Here is a 19,430-nt window from a genome sequence, read left to right as displayed (position 1 = left end):
CAGAGGTCACAGCAAGGGTCTGGGAACCACCCGGTGATGCTTTGACTGGTGCATTACAGCAATCGCAAGTCCATCCTGCACAAATCCAGAAAAAATTCCTGAGATTAAAGTAGCCAATGCGAAAGTAACGATCTTTATAGACTATCCAATTGCTGTTCAGCGACAGCTCAGCACCTTTTGGCAGTGAAGCACCGACTTCGTAGACAGGAGTTGACTTGAAACCTTGTGCAACTGGCACGCTGAAATTAGACAATGCTGCAAATGAAGAACACTTTGGGGGCCATCGCACTGGGTCATGCCAGTCATTGGCCCCTAACTCAATACCTGATTGGGAGCAGATAACTCGGTGCAGGGCATTAAGGAGACATTATCTGAGCTGTACCTTGCCTTGCCAAACGTCCCCATGTCATGCATGGTGAGGAGTGAAGTTATCCAAGCTTACTCTGGTCCTTTATATCTCATGGGCACAAAGAGATCTGTGTTAACGTTGCTTCGCCTTGCATGCTTTGAGTTGACCTCTTACTTTGCTTTCACAGGTGCAGTTGATACAGTGGATGTCTTACCAGTTGACTTATTGCTTTATACTGGTACGCAATGATACATTCTCTAGGGGAAGCCGCTGCCCCTGGCTTGTGAGTTAGCCCCCATTATAGCATTTTGGTGTTCATTATAGATCGGTTTGGAAGGCGCCCATTTGGTGCACTGCATGTCTGGTGCATTGTTCTATTCTTGTCTTTTTCTGGAAATTTTGTTTTTACAGTCTCATGCGTGCTGTCTGGTCCTCCTACTCCTGCCCTACCTGCTGGGGGACCCTTGCTGCCACTTGCTCTTGATAATCAATGCTCTCTTTCGTGCGTTCCCCCTTTCTCACACACAACAAAACACATGATGCCCATTAAAGTACTCACTTGGAATGTCTGTAGGATACACACCCCTAGGCGTACATATGCCATTCATTCATACCTTAAACAGCACTCAGTCCAAGTCACCCTGCTGCAGGAGTTCCATTTGAAGCATCCCGAGGTAGTTTAGATGCAGCGCCGCTGGCACGATCAAATGTTTGCTACTGATTTCTTCGCCCATGCCAGAGTGGTGTTGATTTGGGTGTACCCAGGTACTTCATCTAAGCCAGATGACACGGTCATAAACCAAGAAGGCGACATGTATTTGTGAAAGGCAGGTTAGATGGTCGCCATATCCTGTTAGGCAGTATTTACGTGCCCAATGTAGGCCAAACGCAATTCCTGTCTGCGCTTTCTGGTGTTCTGTCGTGGTGGAGTGGGATGTCATGTCTATTGGGTGGGGACTCTAATAGTGTGTTGGATATTGAACTGGAACGCTTGTTCCCTTCGCTGCCTCCTCAAATGCCCAGGTACTCAATGGCTGGTTGTGGGATTGGGTATTAGTGGACTTGCGGCACCATCGCAATGAGACTACCAGGGTATTCCTTTTATTCTGCACCCCACTCGCTGCATGTTCGGATTGACAGGCTGGTTAGTACACTGGGTCTTGCTCTTTATGTTACGTGCATTGATTATCTGGGCCATACTCACTCCGATCACAATCCTCAGCACCTGCAGATTTAATGGGACGCTGGTACCCCTCCTGTTCCCATGTTGAGGTTGTAGCCAGCAGCCCTAGACGAACCCCCCTTCCAATCCTCGGTTGCCGCAGCCATTGAAGATTACATAGGCAGCCTGCTTGCGCGCCCATGGTTCGAACTGGGGTAACCCCCTTGAAGTTGGTGTGTATTCGGTCTCACTTTACACGGATTTCAGCTGAAACTCAAACTGTACAGTCAAAGAAGAAATCTCAAATCCAATATGACTCCACTCTGGACTTTTCCTCCTATTTACAAAAAACTAAACAAAGAAATAATTTTTAAAACAAAAACAAAAAAACAAGGTTCCAAAAAGAATAAGGTTTATCAGTACCAATCTAGAATTAAGAAAAGCTATGAAGAACAGAATGTGTAGAAAAGCTCTCTCTATAAAAAGGGTACAATAAAACAATAAAAGGTGACTTTTTCTTAAAATCTTTTTGAGCTGCCTGCATGTTCAAGCAGTAATTAATTCATTTCTGCTGGCCTCATCCCTCATCACAGCGCGGACACAGATATAATCATAAGAAAACAGGACTGGGGCCTCCCACTTTTAATGTATTTACGCAAAAAAAATAAAAAATAAAAAGGCCTCATGTGAGGAAGGCTTTTGAAACTGATGCCCTCACAACCATCCTGGCAGTTAGGAGAACCTGTTTCTAGAAACAGTAAAGGAAGGTTTTGAAGGGGTGGATCATCATTGCATTAAAGCATCCTCTTGGTGGAGTTTGGTGCTCTGGACACTGAGACAAATGATCGGCCATCTTGAAATAACCCACAGCAGAGTACTATGCAAAAGCTTGCAGGAAAGTATGAAAAACTGGGTAGACTCAAAAAGAGTGGTTACCAATCACTAGTAAGTAGCAATTATATAACTTTATTTTATTATGTTATGTTCTCTCAAACCACCTTTCAAAACATAAATGGACCTGACGAAGAATAAAAAAAAAAGCTTGGTCTCGATCTAACAGTAAAAATTAGAGAGGTGTGACTGCTCTCCACTTGTACTTAGGGAGTGGAATTGCTCTTGAAGGGTCAGTTGGGTGGTCTCCTGTTAGCCTCAGAGAGAGGCAGGGCTGACTGTTTTGTCTTGAAGAACTAGCAGCCCAGTACAGAAAGGACCTTATTGGATTCCTGACTGGAGTGAGGCCTAGTGATGCTTGATTTTTCACTCACCCATTTAAATCTTCCCCTTCCAGTATGGCTACTTCTGATTAACACACTACTTGACTGTTTTCCTTTTATGGCACCTCATCAACTTTCTGCACAAACTGTGAATCTTCGCAAGGTCAGTACCAGTGAACTTCATATTTGAATTAACTCTTTCCTTTTTTAATCGTAATACCTTAATACCTCTTTCTCGTTCATTTTACCCCTGCTCTATCTTCTTGTTAATGTCTTACTGCAGTGAACATCCAATTGTTTTAATGCATGCACTAGATCACCATGTATTCCAAGCAAGGAGCTAATTTTCTATTGGGTTAATGAGAGGAAATGGGGTGTATTAAATAGTGTGGTTGCACGACCACTGTGCAATACACTAACCAACCCCTTTAGGACCAGTAAGTTTAATTTGTAAAACCTTTAGCTCAATCCTAGGTAGCTGTGGCTCTGAGCAGTGAGGTAGCTGTGGCTCTAAGAAGTGAGGCTTACAGAAAGAAACAAGTGTTAAGCATTTAAACAGCACAAAACAATTGAAGTAAAAAATACACGGAAAACACAAGAAATCCAAAACAATTCATAAAAATAGACTGCATGGTTATGTATTTTTAGACACCATAATGAAAAAGAACCACCCAATGTTTCTGGAGATACAGATTTCACAAGCTATAGTAAATAATATGCACTTTTTCACTTCACCGTGAACAAGCATTAAAAAAATTCAACAAATTTAACACTTAGACACTTTTGCAACTTAGGAAAGTGTCAACGCAGTTACTTCCTGTTACTTTAGGCAAACAGCTCTGGCAGAGAGCCAGTCAAGGCCCACAGAAACAGATCTCGGCAGGAGAAGCAGTCTTCAGTCAGTTCCAGGCACTTTTATACTTTGCTACAGGTTCCTCTGGAAGTGGTCCTGATGCAAGAGATACAGGATGCTGAAGATGCTCATGGATGCAATGAGGTCGACAGGGGTCTTCCTGCAGCTACTTCTCGGTCCACGTATTTCGTGAGGCGATTCTGGCCACAGGAGTTGAAGTCCAGTCGCTGCTGGGCTAACAGAAGCCTTGGACAATAACTTGCTTTCTGAGCAACCAAGCTACACTCCGACGAGTCTTCCAGGTTCAGCAAATACTGTGGCAACTTTCAGCATTGGGTACGGGTCATCGGTGCCTCGCCCCTCAGGCCTCTTCTGCTGCTATGGTCCTATTCTGCGAAAAGTAGGTCTGACAACTAACCCCTGGAGTCTCTTTGATTTTGCTGGGCTCCGGAAACTACTTTTCCACAAGCAAGACACAGTCTTTTCTCCTTTACAAGCCACCAGGTTCATGATGTGCAGTCTCTCTTTGCTGGTTACTTAGTGTAGTAGGGCAGTCCTTCTTTGGTCTTCTTCTCCAGTCCATCAAGATAGAATTTCTGGGTGCCAGGGGTGACATTTTTATCTTCAGAAAATGCACTCAGGGGAGGATGCGGTTTGTGGCCAATGGGCTACCGGGTTCCCTCTATCCTGATGAGCACTCTAACTTGCATGCTCCCTGTACTATACACTAGGGACTTACAGCAAGTTAGCTAATGCCAACTGGTACAAGCCAATATACCATACACAGATTAAGGTCAGGGTGCAGGCACTGAGGTCTGGTTTGCATGCCTCCATGCACTCTCAGTATCGAAAAACCAGCAGCATCAGTCCAAAACTTTGGAGTGACTATACAAAAAGAAGCATTTTCTTACAGTTTGCATACCTGATTCTTTTCAGGGCTCTGCACCTACCATGGACTGAATATACAGAACGTGGTACGTCTTTTTGGTTATATAAGCTATGTTACCTATTATAGATACCTTGTATACAAGTATTAATGATAAATAGCACACTAACCCGTTAACATTTGGGCAGCCAGCAACATCTGTATACCAACAATATGTCGTACTCTATACTTTGCTAATCATATCCTTTTTTCCAAATTTTTATTAATTTCCTCCACACATACATACATTTTGAAGGTTTCACTTGCTAATCTGGCTTATCCCAGTCTACACCCGATTTATGAATTCTTGTTCCCAAAATGACTGCTACTTGAACTGTCTGATTCCTGTTCCCACCAACATATTGTACATAATCGTTAATCTTAGTTGGTTAACCATACACCCATTCTATCATAACTTCAGTATATCCTCACAGTCATACTATCATTCACACTAGAAGGACAGTGGCCGGTACTATTCCTGGCATACCTGCATCACAACTTAGCAAGAAAATATTTCTCCTGTGGCATACAACAGCTTAACACATTACATACATATATGGTTCACCTACCATACGAGATACCTTATTTTCAAATTCCGTTCTTCCCTGCAAAATTACAACCTCAACAACGCAATTAAAAGTGTCTATTAGGCAATTATAACAAATGCTTATCAACAGATCTTTCAAACAGTGCTCGTTTCGCCTTTCTCACAGATTGGCTTTTGGGTGCATCCATCTGTTCTTTATGAACAAAAATAATTCATTTTAGCTCTTTGTCCCATCTTTTGGGAACAAAGAAATAAGATTCATAGGAACCTCACACTTTCTTACGAAGTGTTGGTAAATTGGGTCTGGACTAAAGTCTTTCTACTCTTATCCTTTTACTCTCATTTTATCCTCTCAAGCTTTGGGTACCGTTTTCTTTCTATTATAGCAAAAGTATGTGGTACTGTTATAAAAATCATAATCCTAAACAGTTGAAATAATTTGTAAATACCAAAACAACTAATTATGTACTGTACAATTTCAGCCCTGAAGACGGAACACATATTGGCAGGTGGCTGTGTTTCTGTCTCTACCATTTAATAAGTGGCTCGCCAAATCTTCGAAACTCAAAACTTTAACAATTTAAAAATCAAAGATAAATTGGGTTTGAGAATTATATTTTTATGCAACTGATATTGTACCTCGGTTGCCTTTGTTCTGACAATGACTTAATTCCTTAGAACAAGGTGGCTTTAAGCCTATGCATCTATGCATTTGGTCTGTTATATGTGTCCTGGAAGTTGACAGTTACACGCTGGAGTAATGTTTATGCCAGCTTCATCGAAATCAGCGAGGCCTGTGTTGCAGTTGAGTGTAGGTTTTGATCGTGTATGCTTAAGGCACTAGGAATCCCTAGAAGTTTGGCATTCATGATTAGTCAGCTGCACAATTTTACATGGGTCCAGGTGCAATTAGACCAACAAGGCACACTGCTGTCTTGGATACAGATTGACAATGGAATGAAGTCCATTTGGGCACCTCTGAAAAATAATTTTTGAAATTTCTTTATGAGCTTCTTCTGCACCTCAAGAGCCTGCAGAGCAGTACCCAAAAAAGTGAGTATTATGATAATGTACTTTATACAGGGAGACCCTCATGATCCTTAATGGAACCAAAGTGGGATTGCAGCACCAAATAAACATACTCCGTAAATAAAATGGTGCCGACAGACTTTTCAATATTGTGTAAAAACTCAAACATAGGTATTCGAGAAAAAGAGGAAAAAAAGGACTTGGTTCCTGAGTAGCACAACATTGCTTAAAGTCCAACTACATGAATACTTGTTTGTGACATTTACAAGTATCTCAATTTAGAAACACCTCAGAGAGTTTATAGTTAGAAGAGCAAATGTCTTACTTGGATAACGGCTTGGATTTCAGTTTTAGGTCCTCGGAGAAAGAAAAAGATCCAGAAAATAAAAATGGTTTGGTGAAATTGTGGTAATGGTGAAACGGTGGTTATTGTCCTTTTATTTAGTCCTAAATATCTGAAACTGTAGAGACTGTATTATATTTACATCCACTGTTTTACTTAAATTCTATTTGAGCTTGAAGCTGCTATGAATAGTGTTTTAACTTCAGATAACCCTCGAGCAATGCTGCCAGTAACATATTTCTAAAAACAATTATTAAATGTTTTCAATATTAACAAAATGTATGAGCGGCGATATAAAAATAGGTAAAGTGTTGTTATTAAGTGGCTTGCTTTTTATTTATACAAACTATTAGGTATGCTAAACTTGACATTTAAACTTTACAATACCACCCACATAACCAGTGATGGGAGCTTATTTTGATCCTTCAGCATCAATGGGATTTTGTTGGAACATCCTATTCCTAAATGGAACAAATAATCACTGACCATCCATTGCTTCTGCTATAAGATATGGAAAATGTAGACATCATTAATCCACATTCAAGTTCCATTTTCGAGAAAAGATCACCGCAAGTTCTTCCCAGCAACCCAATTCTTACATAGCAACAACAAAAATGACATTTTTAGTGTGACATTCTGCCTACTTCGTATATAACGCCACTTCATATGGACCTCATTAATACATGCAGAAACAATGAGAACAAAGAACTGTACTACCTTCCAGGCAATCGGTTCCAGTATCATGTTGTCCAGGGGGAAGATGATTAGACGGAACCTTGCAATGATAGATCCAACGGGTTTACCAACAAAATCCAAGCTATCTCAGTAACCACCTGAAACAAAAGAGGAAAATAATCTCAAGCAGTCTGCAAAACTCGCAACGTTTTATAGAAAAATCATTCACTAGCTAGTTAGTGAACTAGATTAGTCTCAACATTAAAAAAATAAACGTCAAAAGTAGTTTAGCGTTTTATAAAACTACCCACTTACTTTCTTCAGACTGAATGTTTAACATGGTTACTAGCGGGAAAGTAAATTGGGTGTCTATAAAGTAGGCCACCTTCTTTTTGCAATATCCGAGACCTACCTCTTTTAAGGCCACACTGTATTCTCTTAGAGCCAGGGGTGCTGTGGGACGCTCCTCAGAACCAGCGCCACGCATGCACTACAGTCAGCACACTTGGATTATATTTAAATTTGTAAAATGATAACATAATAATTGTCATCTTCCAACCCAAAACTCAGAGCCCAGCAATGGAAAACACGGTTACAGAAACCGAAAGAAACATTCAATAAACACACTATATCTGTGGGCTAAGATTCTGAAATTAGGGTCTTGGGCAACAGTTTTAATATTTTAAAGCTGAAAATATCATTTTACAAACATTCACCGGATTTGTAAATGTGATTTGTTTTCGAAACAAAGCTCAGAAACATCTTGGAGGCGAACAAGCCTCATATTCCACATCTTTATTTTCAGGAACAAGCCTCCCTCTTTATTTCTTCTGGAACAATGTTGTAGATAAAGACAGACATATTATGTTTCAGTCTTTTGAACTTTTTCCCAAAAATGTTCTTCTAACACGGCCAAGTAATGAATATGAACTCTATATACTGGTGTGTGTATACTTAACTTTATCTGGCCACTGGAATCTCGGTGTCCGGTAGCATTTTTAAATTTGACGGATTTCATCTAATTTGACTGGTATTTTTGGGGGTTATTTCAATTGTCACCGGTCTCGATATTATCAAAGTCGTTATTAGGAACACTTGTAATTATGCTATAATAAGCCTTGACAAATCTCAGGGGATGGCACGTGGTACTATCTTAATCCACAATATTGCAGTTTATAACAAAATCAAAGACTTTCAGAAATCTACTGTTTTGCATCGCAAGTCTTGGGGACCTCAAGGATTTTAAATATGAATTTTTGACAGCCAAACCACTTGTTGCTCAGTGATAGTAGGGTAAATACTATGGGGTCATAAGGTATAGAACGTACAACTAAGATTGCTGTAGTTGCTATTGCAATTGAGGGGGAAAAAATCAAGTTTATTTCACATAAATTCAAACATCTTGCTTGTGACCAACAATAGTAACTTTAAATATTTATTTGTGTATAGTATTTTCAGAAGATACAAGAGCTGACTATCGTTTTCTTAGTTTTTTGCTAGTTTCTTTTAACATGCAAGGCCTCTTGAAGAACATACAGCCTGTTATTACTCTGAAAGCATCTCATTGGTCTATCCGCTAACTCCAAGATAGGAGGGTGGACAATGCAATACAATGATTTTTTGTTAAAGAGCTCCTTCGAAGATCATAAGCGGGATTCAGAACAGTGTTCAAAAGTTCTTCCACAGTTTACATTTTCCAGTGACTTTTTTATTTTTTTTTAAACTGATGCTGGCAATCAAAAGTGTTGAAGAGGTGTGAGTGGGCAACACATAAAAGAGAGTAACAAAAAGTGAGGCAATGAACTTGAAGAAAACCGATTTAGGGCACACTGACCTACAATAACAGAAATCTCAGGCAAGTCCCTGGGATCAACACTGCCCATACACCTAAGAGTAGGTGGAGCTGAATAATATTTAAATATTGTGAGTCTTCTAAAGAAGTGTTAGGAATCCCAACAATAGGGAGAGAAAACATTTATTTTGATAACATGAAGTACAGGTTCTGTCTTTTGGTACACTGTATTCCTCTTTGTGCTATAATTTATACGTCACAAAGCTTAGAAATAGATTGGTGTGCCGAGTACACTAACTAGGGACCCTGAAGCTGAGCATGCCTGAAACTGCAGCAGACATTTGCACTATTGTTGCTGCTTCTATAACGAAACATTTACCTATCAGGATGTGTCCAAACTAACATCCACAAGAGCAAGTGTAAGAACAACTTGTTAACATATTTTATGTATTCACAAATAGACTGTTTGATTTAGAGAGTCTCATTGATTATTATGTACACAGCAAAACATGAAGAGTACGCATGTTCACTTTTCCTCCAAAAAGCTAATTATAGACAATTATTGTTGAACCCAGATAACAATTAACATGATTCAAAGCAATACAAAGACACTTTTTTTAAGAGATCGTTTGGAGAATCCATTGAATCACCTGGGTGATTTAGAATATTGTAAGTGTTGTGTCACATAATACCGAACTTTAAAGTCTTGCAAGAAACAAAATTAAAAGTTCTAAATATTGCTATGAGATTTAAATTTTAACCTGATTAATGTAGTTCTCGGTATGAGTCATGGGGGGTTGTTGAAATCAATGAGAGAAACAGATTTAAAAACAGGAGAAAGGCAAGATCAAATTTAAATAAAAAAAGTTTCTTCATCCAGAAGGGATGTAGATCGTGCAGTTAAAATATTATTAAAATGTTACCTGGGGAAGCTTATACAGCCTATTTTGACAGCTTCAATTGCTGTGAATAGAAGATGGCCAAAGACGTTTCCTAGATGCACCGTTTACGGTTGAGGAGGTTATTCAAGTCAGTAAAGAGCTACCTGGCGGATAAAGCCCCAGGACTCAATGGCCTTACAGCCATCTTTTATAAAGAGTATGCAGAGCTTCTAGCCCCCACCTTCTCGACATGTATGCAGAGTCACTCGAGGACGGCGCGTTCCCACCATCCTTACACAAGGTGCTAATAGTGACAATCCCTGATCCAGGAATTGACCTGCCCAACTGTGACTCTTACCTTCCGCACTCTCTCATAATTGTCAACAATAAAATATTGGCTAAACGGATTACCTCTCATCTTTTGCCGCTCCTGCCTATTATCACTCACCCGGACCAGTCCGGGTTTGTCCCCAGTAGATCCACGGCTTACAACGTACGCACTATATTGCTGTCACCCAGACAACTGACTGGGTTTGTAGGGACGCTACAGTACTTATGGATGCCACCATGGCGTTTGACCCACTGGAGTGGCACACTTTTTAAGATTCTAGCCCAAATGGGCATCATCGCAAAGTTTCTTCGGCGTATAGGGCTTCTCTATGAGCGACCGACTGCCCATCAACAGGACTCTTTCCTCTCAATTCCAGTGACAAGAGACACCAGTCAGGGATGCTCGCTCTCACCACTATTATTTGTTATCACCATGGAACAATTGGCTGCGAGGTTATGGCAACACCATACACATAGAGGCTTGGCGTTTGCCCCTAGTGAGAAACTTGTTTCAATGTATGCAGATGACGTTACACTTTATGTGAAAGACCCGCAGGACTATCTTGATGTCCTAATCAGGGAGTTTGTTTGTTTTGGTGGTTTGTCGGGAGTGACAATTAACTGGACTAAGTACATTATATTTCCAATGAACGACGTTACCACTTACTATGTGTCAGAGTTTCCGCTCTGCTGGGTGGCAGAGACAGTTCGCTACCTGGGGATTTGGCTTAGCAGGGAACTGGCTGAACTCTGGAGTGAGAATTATGTATGTGCAATCACTCGGCTGGAGGAGAGGCAGGGGAGATGGCAGTCACTACCACTCTCACCAATAGGGAGGCTGGCTCTCGCCCAAATGGTGGTGCTCCCAAGGTTTCTCTATTTATTTGTGTACCTACCTTTGCCCAGATGGTTTCGTCGGCATCTGCACTCATGTTTCATTACACTAGCTTGGGTAGTGAAGCAGCATATGGTGGTGTGAGAACTGCTCACTCTCCCCTTTGAGCTGGGTGGTCTTGCGGCCCCCAATATATACCTCTATTATATTTGTGCACAAGCACAATTTGCACAGAAGCACAATTTGCCCATTTCTGGGTGCACCCCATTCAACATCAGCCACATAGAGCAATGGAATATGATCACGTCCATCTATGTCCCCTTTCCACTGTGTTGTAATTACCTCTTCGGCAACCGCGATGTGTAGACACGGTCACTTGCACAACATCGGCATGGAACACACTTCAACGCAGAGCACGTGTGGCTCACCTCTTTGCCCCATCGGTTCCTACTCTTGACAACCCAACACTACCACTCACTAGGGAGCAGCAGCACACGAGCATGCCTCCCTACACAACACCTCACTAGCATGGGTCCACGGTACCCTGACAACACCTTTATTACACCTGAGCGAGCTCTGATTGAACCTTCTAACACCTTAATGTCACAGCTTACCTATTTCCAACTGTGTGCTGCGGTTCCCTCATAGTATGGTTCCTTTCCGAAGGCACTGACATGCTATATGCGCTTAAATTACTGCTTACCACTCCCTCGTAGGGTTGTTTAACCATCAAGATATACCTTGCAAAGCAGGGAACTGCTCATGCAGTAATTTCCCGAATGCGAGAAGCATGGGAATAGGACTTGGGAAGCCCCTTTACCACTGAATGCTGGCGATACTGATGCGCACATTCTCTAACCCTTTACCTCAATTATAGGCTATTTTAACTTCCTGCATCACTTATACTACACCCCTGTTCAGCTGCACAGGCTGGGTCTCCAAGCAGACGCGTGCTGTCTGGACACCATGGCACCCAGAGCATACTTTCTACACTTGGCATGGACCTGCCCTACAGTGCAGGCTTTTTGATCTGAAGTGTTTGATGCCATAGTAAGCCACGTTATTACCCAGACCCTGGTGGTTGCATTGATGAGCTTCGTTGCAGATATTTCCGACACTGATCGAAGATTGGTGGGTATGCTGCTACTCTTACCAAACGAACAGTCGCAATGTGCTGGGTACGGCGCAGAGTCCCAAGTAAAATTGACTGGCTACACAACACCTCATATTGCCAAGAACAATTGCAAAACTACTGGGATTTGATGCATGTTGGTTCTCGTCCTCTCGAAATCTGGTTTCCATTTGTTATGTACCTGAATGCAGATACTGTAAACTCCCCTTGCCCTACCTAGAGCGGCGGAAATATTCGTCACTATCGGGACAGACTGTATTGGTTTGATTGAACTGTAACAATGCTTCTAAAAGTTGCATAATAGTGGAATTTGATTCTTTTTATTTGATTGGATATTTGCCTGAGTAGCCCCCTCCCTTCTTCCGCCATCCCCCATTTTCCCCTCCCCTCTAATTGCTTAGGCAGCTGGTACCTCCTTAAGAAATTATTCTTCTCATCATATAGATGAAACCAGATTAACTTTGTATTAAACAAATACATTTTAATATATATATCCTGATTAGTCTGTTTGTCATCTTCAAGCCAGAACAGTTCTTTCTTTATTGATATGGCTCATAAACAGAACGCAGCACATCCCAGCTTTGCTTGATCCGGTTCTTTTATTTTGCCAAATTACACCAGATGCATCACAACTTTAAAAAAAACAAGCATTTGCAATGCAATATGTCTCGCATTAGGAACATTTGAGCTATTTGGTATTGTAAATTACACATTTTTTATTTATGTGTTGGTTTTGAAAATAGCGAAATTATTAGCTTGGTAATTCACAATGCCAATACTGTTAACTTTTGCAAATGTGATCTCGCAATAGGAAAATTTGAGCTATTGGTATTGTAAATTACACATTTTTTATTTTATGTGTTGGCCACTGTTGAAAAGTATTGGTGGCACTTTGGGATAACACCCAGTCCAGTAACTCCTGGGTTTCTGCTGGGGAAGAATATAAACATAGCAGAATTTCTACAGTAGGATTACAGAAGGCTTATCAACTAGTGGGAAAAATGCATTGTGAGCCAGAAAATCAAATCAGGCAATGATAAATCCAGCCTGTCTTGCTTTCCCATTGCATGTTGTTTTCTGCTATTGGCTTTGCCAATACTTTGTAAATTGAGCTAATTGTGGCATAGTGAGTACCAGTGTCAGTCCACTTAAGAAGTGTGTTTTCAATACTTAGAAAAGGGCTGTCACATTGCCTGTAGACACAATGTGGCAGCCATCCTGAAAGTGTAGAAAATTACATTCAGCCATTTTCGAATGTCTACCAAGATAATTACCATGTTGCATCAGACCACGATGCGCCACGCAATGTGATCATACTTCTAAGATGGCAGCCACATTATGCCTGTTTCATAACGGAACACGATGGCTACTATGGAAGTATAAAAAAACCTTCTGTAATGGCAAACTGGCAGTGCTGACATTGCCAATGCTGGCAGTTTTACAATCATTTGGCACTGACAAAGCCAATTGGGACAAGATGTGGCAAAGAGGTGGTAGGGTAGTTAGTGGAAGCTCATGGTGGGGAGAAAGAGGTATGGATGGGAAAGCGAGCACAACACTCTACCGCCGCATTGCTCAGCGTTTGAGGGATAGGGAAAAAAGATGAGTTGGTAGTTGGAAGAAAACAAGTGTTGCATGGCTTAACACTTATAAGGTCCCAAAGGCGAGACCTATTGGCTATGCCAATGCTTGTTTTATTTAGGCATTGCACAGCGAATTACACAAAGGCTTTAGAAACTGACGGTGAGAGTCAACATTCAAAGCTTTGTTGGAACTTAAGCATATGCAAAGTGGAGCGCTAATGTTGGCCACTTTTACACACATGCAGCTTGCTATCTATGCGTCTGTATTGCAACTGGCGCTCATGTCGCTTCGGATCGGGTTTTCGCTATATAAAACTGAGACAACAATAAAAAGAATGGTAGGGACAGATGGAAAAACAGTGAGGGAAATGAACGGATCATGGCGTAAATCTATTTTTACCGGGGGACTGTCTGTAGAAAGAACGGACCTGCCTACTGAGGTCACTGTCCTCTCTCGGGTCTCAGCACCTATTGTCGACGCCAGTTATTCTCTTTGGAGGAGGGAGCCTGGATTGAGTGTCCTGGCTGTGACGTAGCATGTGTGCATGGGCACAAGTGCAAACAAGGTAAGTTTAACCACCTACCCTTTTACTGTGTAGAATGCCACCGTTCTGAACCGGGCAAAGAGCGCTCCCCCACACCAATGAATCCCGGCGCACCTTCATTGCTACTGATGTACACACGCCTGAGTTCATCTAAATTCATCCGATAATGCAATGAGGTAAAATGCGCTTTATAAAAGTAACACCATAATACAATACAACTGATGTCACGTAGCATGTAAATCAGATTACTGCAGACAGTTTAACTTGTAATGCAGTGCAAGTCACTTAATCTCACCGTGCCTAAAAAAAATAAATGTGTCGCTTTGTCTTCTGTGTTGCATCTGGGGCTCAAGTAAAGCACTGATAGCTTCAGATCGAGTTGGCGCTATATAAAACTGAGACAACAACAAAAGTTAAACTAGGACACGGGGCTCAAAGGGGGCTGCATCCTATTAGAAGTGAAATTTAAAAGAATGGGAGCGTGCCTCGGCAGCCGCTGAGTGTTCATCGTCTTGCATTTGTAAAAGGAGACACCCTGCCTAAAAAAAAAAAAGTGTCGCTTTGTCGTCTGTGTTGCATCTGGGGCTCATGTAAAGCACTGATAGCTTCAGATCAAGTTGGCGCTATATAAAACTGAGACAACAAAAGTGGTGGTGCGCGCGCAGCAGAAGTGAAAGTGAGGGAAAGGAAGGGATTCAGGAGCGGAAATGAGATCGCGTGTGCGCCTCAAGTTAAACTAGGACACGGGGCTCAAAGGGGGCCGCATTCTGTTAGAAGTGAAATTTAAAAGAATGGGAGGGATGCCTCGGCAGCCGCCGAGTGTTCATCGTCTTGCATTCGTAAAAGGAGATTGACAAGTCGGTGGGGGGTGGGGGAGAAGGGGAGTGAGCGAGTGGGAGGGAAGCGCTGGCGAAGTGTCGCGCTTCAAGAGCCTGGTGGGGGGGGGCGGGGGAGCCAGCGAGTGGGAGAGAGGGAAGGAGCATATGGGGATGGGGTGTGAGTGAGGGAGAGCAGAAGCCTTTGATGTAGTGTGCGAGGCCAAGCGCGCGCTAGAGAAGCGTCACGCTTCAAGAGTTAACATGCATTGTGAGAAATCCGCGGAGAAATCCGCTTGGTCAAGAGAGTTTGTTCCCCTGCTATAGGGTCGAGCTAATTAATCCCTGCGGGATTTAATAGCTCGACCTAAACAAGCATTTGCAATGCAATAGGTCTCGCATTGGGAAAGTTTGGGCTATTGGTATTGTAAATGACAAATTTTGTATTTGTGTTGGTTTTCAAAATAGCTAAATTAATAGCTTTGTCATTTATAACTTTCGCAAATGTGACACCTATAGCATTTGTAATGCAATATGTGTTGTATTTACGTGACTTAGATGTATTGATATTACAAATGACAATGGCTTTAATTTATTTTAATAATTAATACTTAAATAAAAGTTAATGTAATTTATAATAGCAACAGCTTAAACTTTTGTAAATAACTTTTGTGAAGATTATGTTACGGGCATGGTGGAGTACCATACAGAGTAATTTCTATTAGGTCTTCACATATAACCTGTGAATGAGCAGAGGTGTATGTAGATGCGCTTTTCCAAGGTTACCCAGAGAAAGTGAGTCCTGTAAACAACATGCTCACGCCCTCGGTGTTATGCTCATCACAAGACATGTTCTTCCCCCGCTAAAGTAGACTGTAGAGGGAATCACAGTGTCCATCTGTCCACACTTGCGCACCTCTGCAAGTGTTTACATTTATTATACATATTTTTCTTATTATTCTTTATACGCTATGTTGGACGCTAGGAAGGGTAGCACCTTGTCAAAAGCTATATAAAATCATATGTAACCAATGACTTTAGTTGTAGAGCCTAGGGCACTGCGCCCTGAACGAATGAACAAGGAAGATACTTTTCTATCCACCTATTTGCACGAAAGAAAGGTGGTTCAGTGAGCTGAATGTTTGTCACATAAAAAATGCACAGTGGGTTAAAAGGTGCCAGTTGTAAATTTTAATACTGAAAGTAAACATATCAAAATAAATCATAAGTATTGTGTGTAAACTTTCTGTTACTGTTTTTGTCTGTTTATAAATAAAAAAGTGCTTCATTTGTGAGTTTCTTCGTGTGACAAAGTGAATGCATGGTTCCTTCAGCATATGCAACATGAGTAAGGGAAGTATTGTATGGTGTTATTGATATTTATTTGAAGAGTGTTTGAGCGAATAAATGTGTTTTTTTAGTGAATGCTTAAGTAAATGTGAGGTGTGTGGTAGATGCACGGATGAGTGTGGGAATAAGAAAATTAACAAAGAGAATTAAAGCAGCTAGTGGTCATAGTGCCTGGGGGTCGTTTATGCGTGTTATTATCCATCCTTATTTAGAATTGGGACAGGCAAATTATTATTAAGCGCTAGAAAAAGAAAGCATCCCTGGGATTGGCTGAACAAAAGCAGAATTTGTGAAGGAGATTTCCAGCTTCTACCGGTGTGGAAGAATGAAAGAGTTGTTATAGATGAAATTAGGCATAATTGTCTTTTTCACATCACAAGAGAGCTGCTTCCCCCACAAAAGCAGCATGTAGAGGGGACCCCATTGTACATTCATCCACGCTTGTGCACCTCTGCAAGTGTTTACGTTTTTTTAAAATATATTTTCATATTTGTAATCTTTTATACACTGCTTTGTAGGCTTGGAAGGGCGGCCCATCCATGTAGCAAAAGAAAGAAAGGTAGCGCATTGAGATGAATGATTTTCAATTAAATAAAAAATGCACTGTTGTATGTCAGGAATTCAAATACTGGTGAAGTTTGACTTTTTAGAAAATCATGGTGCAAAAAACAACAAGTATCAGCATGCACATCGAAATCCTGGCTTGACGAGTGTCAGGAGAAAGTCTGTCATAAAAGCTTACCTTAGATGGGGGTATGTACGTGTACACCATGGTCTAACAGTGTGATTCACGTCATGTGGGCCAACCATAGGGGCCATGGCCTCTCTCTGGGGCCCCATGTGTGTGCCAGCCTTTGGGCGAGGGACACGGTCGGAGCACGATACGGTTACTGAACTTTGTGGGCAGAAAGATGTGTTGGCTAGGATCTGTAACTTTTTAATATGTAAATTCCATCACAGGTATACTTCGTTCTCTTGGAAAGCGCTGACACCTTCGGGTAAGGTTTGCCCTATGTAAAAGTGTATTAAATAAATAAATAGGCGGTCAGTGGGTGTTTCGGGAGATGAGCAGATAGATGCGGATACGGGTGGGGGAGGTAGGAAGCCCGGTAGGTTAGTGCACAGGGCAGTTGGATGTCTCTGGAGACGTGGATAGCTTGTTCGGTTAATGCACAGGGGGGTGGATGTCTCTGGAGACGGGGGTTAGCTCGGTAGGTTACTGCACAGGTGGGTGGATGTCCCTGGAGACGGGGGATAGCTCGGTGTGTTAGTGCACAGGTGGCTGGATGGATGTGAAGCTGAGGATATGCAACTGCCTTCCCAGTCTACTGTGCCAGCCTTTGGGCGAGGGACACGGTCGGAGCACGATACGGTTACTGAACTTTATGGGCAGAAGGATGTGTTGGCTAGGATCTGTAACTTTTTAATATGTAAATTCCATCACAGGTATACTTCGTTCTCTTGGAAAGCGCTGACACCTTTGGGTAAGGTTTGCCCTATGTAAAAGTGTATTAAATAAAAAAATAGGCGGTCAGTGGGTGTTTCGGGAGACGAGCAGATAGATGCGGATACGGGTGGGGGGTAGGGAGCCCGGTAGGTTAGTGCACAGGGGGGTTGGATGTCTCTGGAGACGGGGGTTAGCTCGGTAGGTTACTGCACAGGTGGGTGGATGTCTCTGGAGACGGGGGATAGCTCGGTGGGTTAGTGCACAGGTGGCTGGATGGATGTGAAGCTGAGGATATGCAACTGCCTTCCCAGTTTACCGTCTGCAGGAGGGTCAGAGGCTGTAGACTCCACAGCAGAGGTTTGTCTTTCATTTGAATGTGCAGGGAACAAAGGAAAAGTTTACAGCCCCCCCACCCCCTCCTCTGCATGGGCGCCTCTCTCCCACCACATGGAGATGTTATCAGCAATGGCTCTAGAACGCTGCCCCCACCCTCCCCCACAGGGACTTCAGACACAGCTGCTAGGGGAGGCAATTTGGTATCAGCTGGAGATTTATTTCTATGACTTCTGCAGGTGAGAGAACCGCTTTGAGCGTCCACCGCGTAAGAATGCCCCTTGTACAAGGCCGCCGGTGGGTCAGTTTTCATTTGGGATTTTTTTTTATAGCTTGCAGCTTTTGGTCTGGAAGTTATTAAATCTGCCTTCATGTGTTCCCAATCAAGAGGGGACCATCTTGCATTTCACTTTAAAGTGTCTTATGTATACAAGCTTTCTGAAAAGCAAGCTACAAAAATGTCTCAAGCAGTGTCCCGCAGGTGGTGTGTGCGGCCACCACTGCTGAAGCGCGGGGTGCCAGGCGGCTTGAGAAACAAGTTAAAAAAAAAAAAGTTAAAATAAAACGAGACACGGCCTAGTGGCCGTGAAAGTGAGAGTACGGCCGGCCGGCCGTGAATAATTAGGGGAGGAGAAATGCCTGAGGCGCACGCTGGGGGATGCCTGTGGGAGGGAGGCTGGTGGCTTTGATGCGTGCAGTCGCTTTTCACAGGTACTGCATGAAATTGCCAGTTTGGTTAAGCTCTGGATAAACCCCTATATTTCTCGCCAGCAATGCGCAAGCGCATTAGCAGGCGAGACCTAAAAAGGGGCCTATGCATTTTGGGGCTTAGCCTTCCACAGGGTCATAGATGGAGAACTGTATCTAGAGTGCCCGTTTAAAGAGGATCTCTCCCCAAAACAACACCACGTTTCAAAACAATAAAAAAATCCTTTTTTAGGTCGAGCCTAGCCCAGCGTGCTTGCGCTGCTCTAGGAAAGGGCCTCTTGGAATCACTTCAGACTTCCATGAGACTTCTCTGTGTGGATCTGCCTCCTCCCACACATCCCATTAGCCTTTGCGTGTGGCTTTCAATAACGAAAGCACGCAAATGGCCATAGACGGGTGTATGTCCCGCCTTTCCTTAAAACTTTCACTCCCATTGCATAGGGGTCTCGGCAGCGAGCAGTGGCGGCATTGTGCCAGCTGCATTCCTCCCTGATCGTTATCTTGGCTTTTGCTGGCGTGCTTGTTTTTTTACTTTAAAGCTAATTTATGGGAGTGCTTTACACCTCCCCCACTTCTCATGTG

The 19,430-nt window shown here is 42.4% G+C and overlaps 1 protein-coding gene across 2 annotated transcripts in view; it reads right to left on the bottom strand.

Moving 5' to 3' along the window:
* KANSL1 (KAT8 regulatory NSL complex subunit 1) overlaps positions 1-19,430 on the bottom strand; it is a 1,096,983-nt gene that overhangs the window by 1,031,716 nt on the left and 45,837 nt on the right. For both annotated transcript variants that reach the window (XM_078645034.1, XM_078645035.1), the window contains exon 2: positions 7,140-7,255. The gene's annotated coding sequence lies outside the window, so the exon portion shown is untranslated. The remainder of the gene's footprint in view (positions 1-7,139; positions 7,256-19,430) is intronic.

This window comes from Lissotriton helveticus, chromosome 5_1 (assembly GCF_964261635.1).
Source record: "Lissotriton helveticus chromosome 5_1, aLisHel1.1, whole genome shotgun sequence".
Lineage (NCBI taxonomy): Eukaryota > Metazoa > Chordata > Amphibia > Caudata > Salamandridae > Lissotriton > Lissotriton helveticus.
The sequence above is the reverse complement of the archived record's forward strand: the minus strand, read 5'-3'. Positions and strand labels throughout refer to the sequence as shown.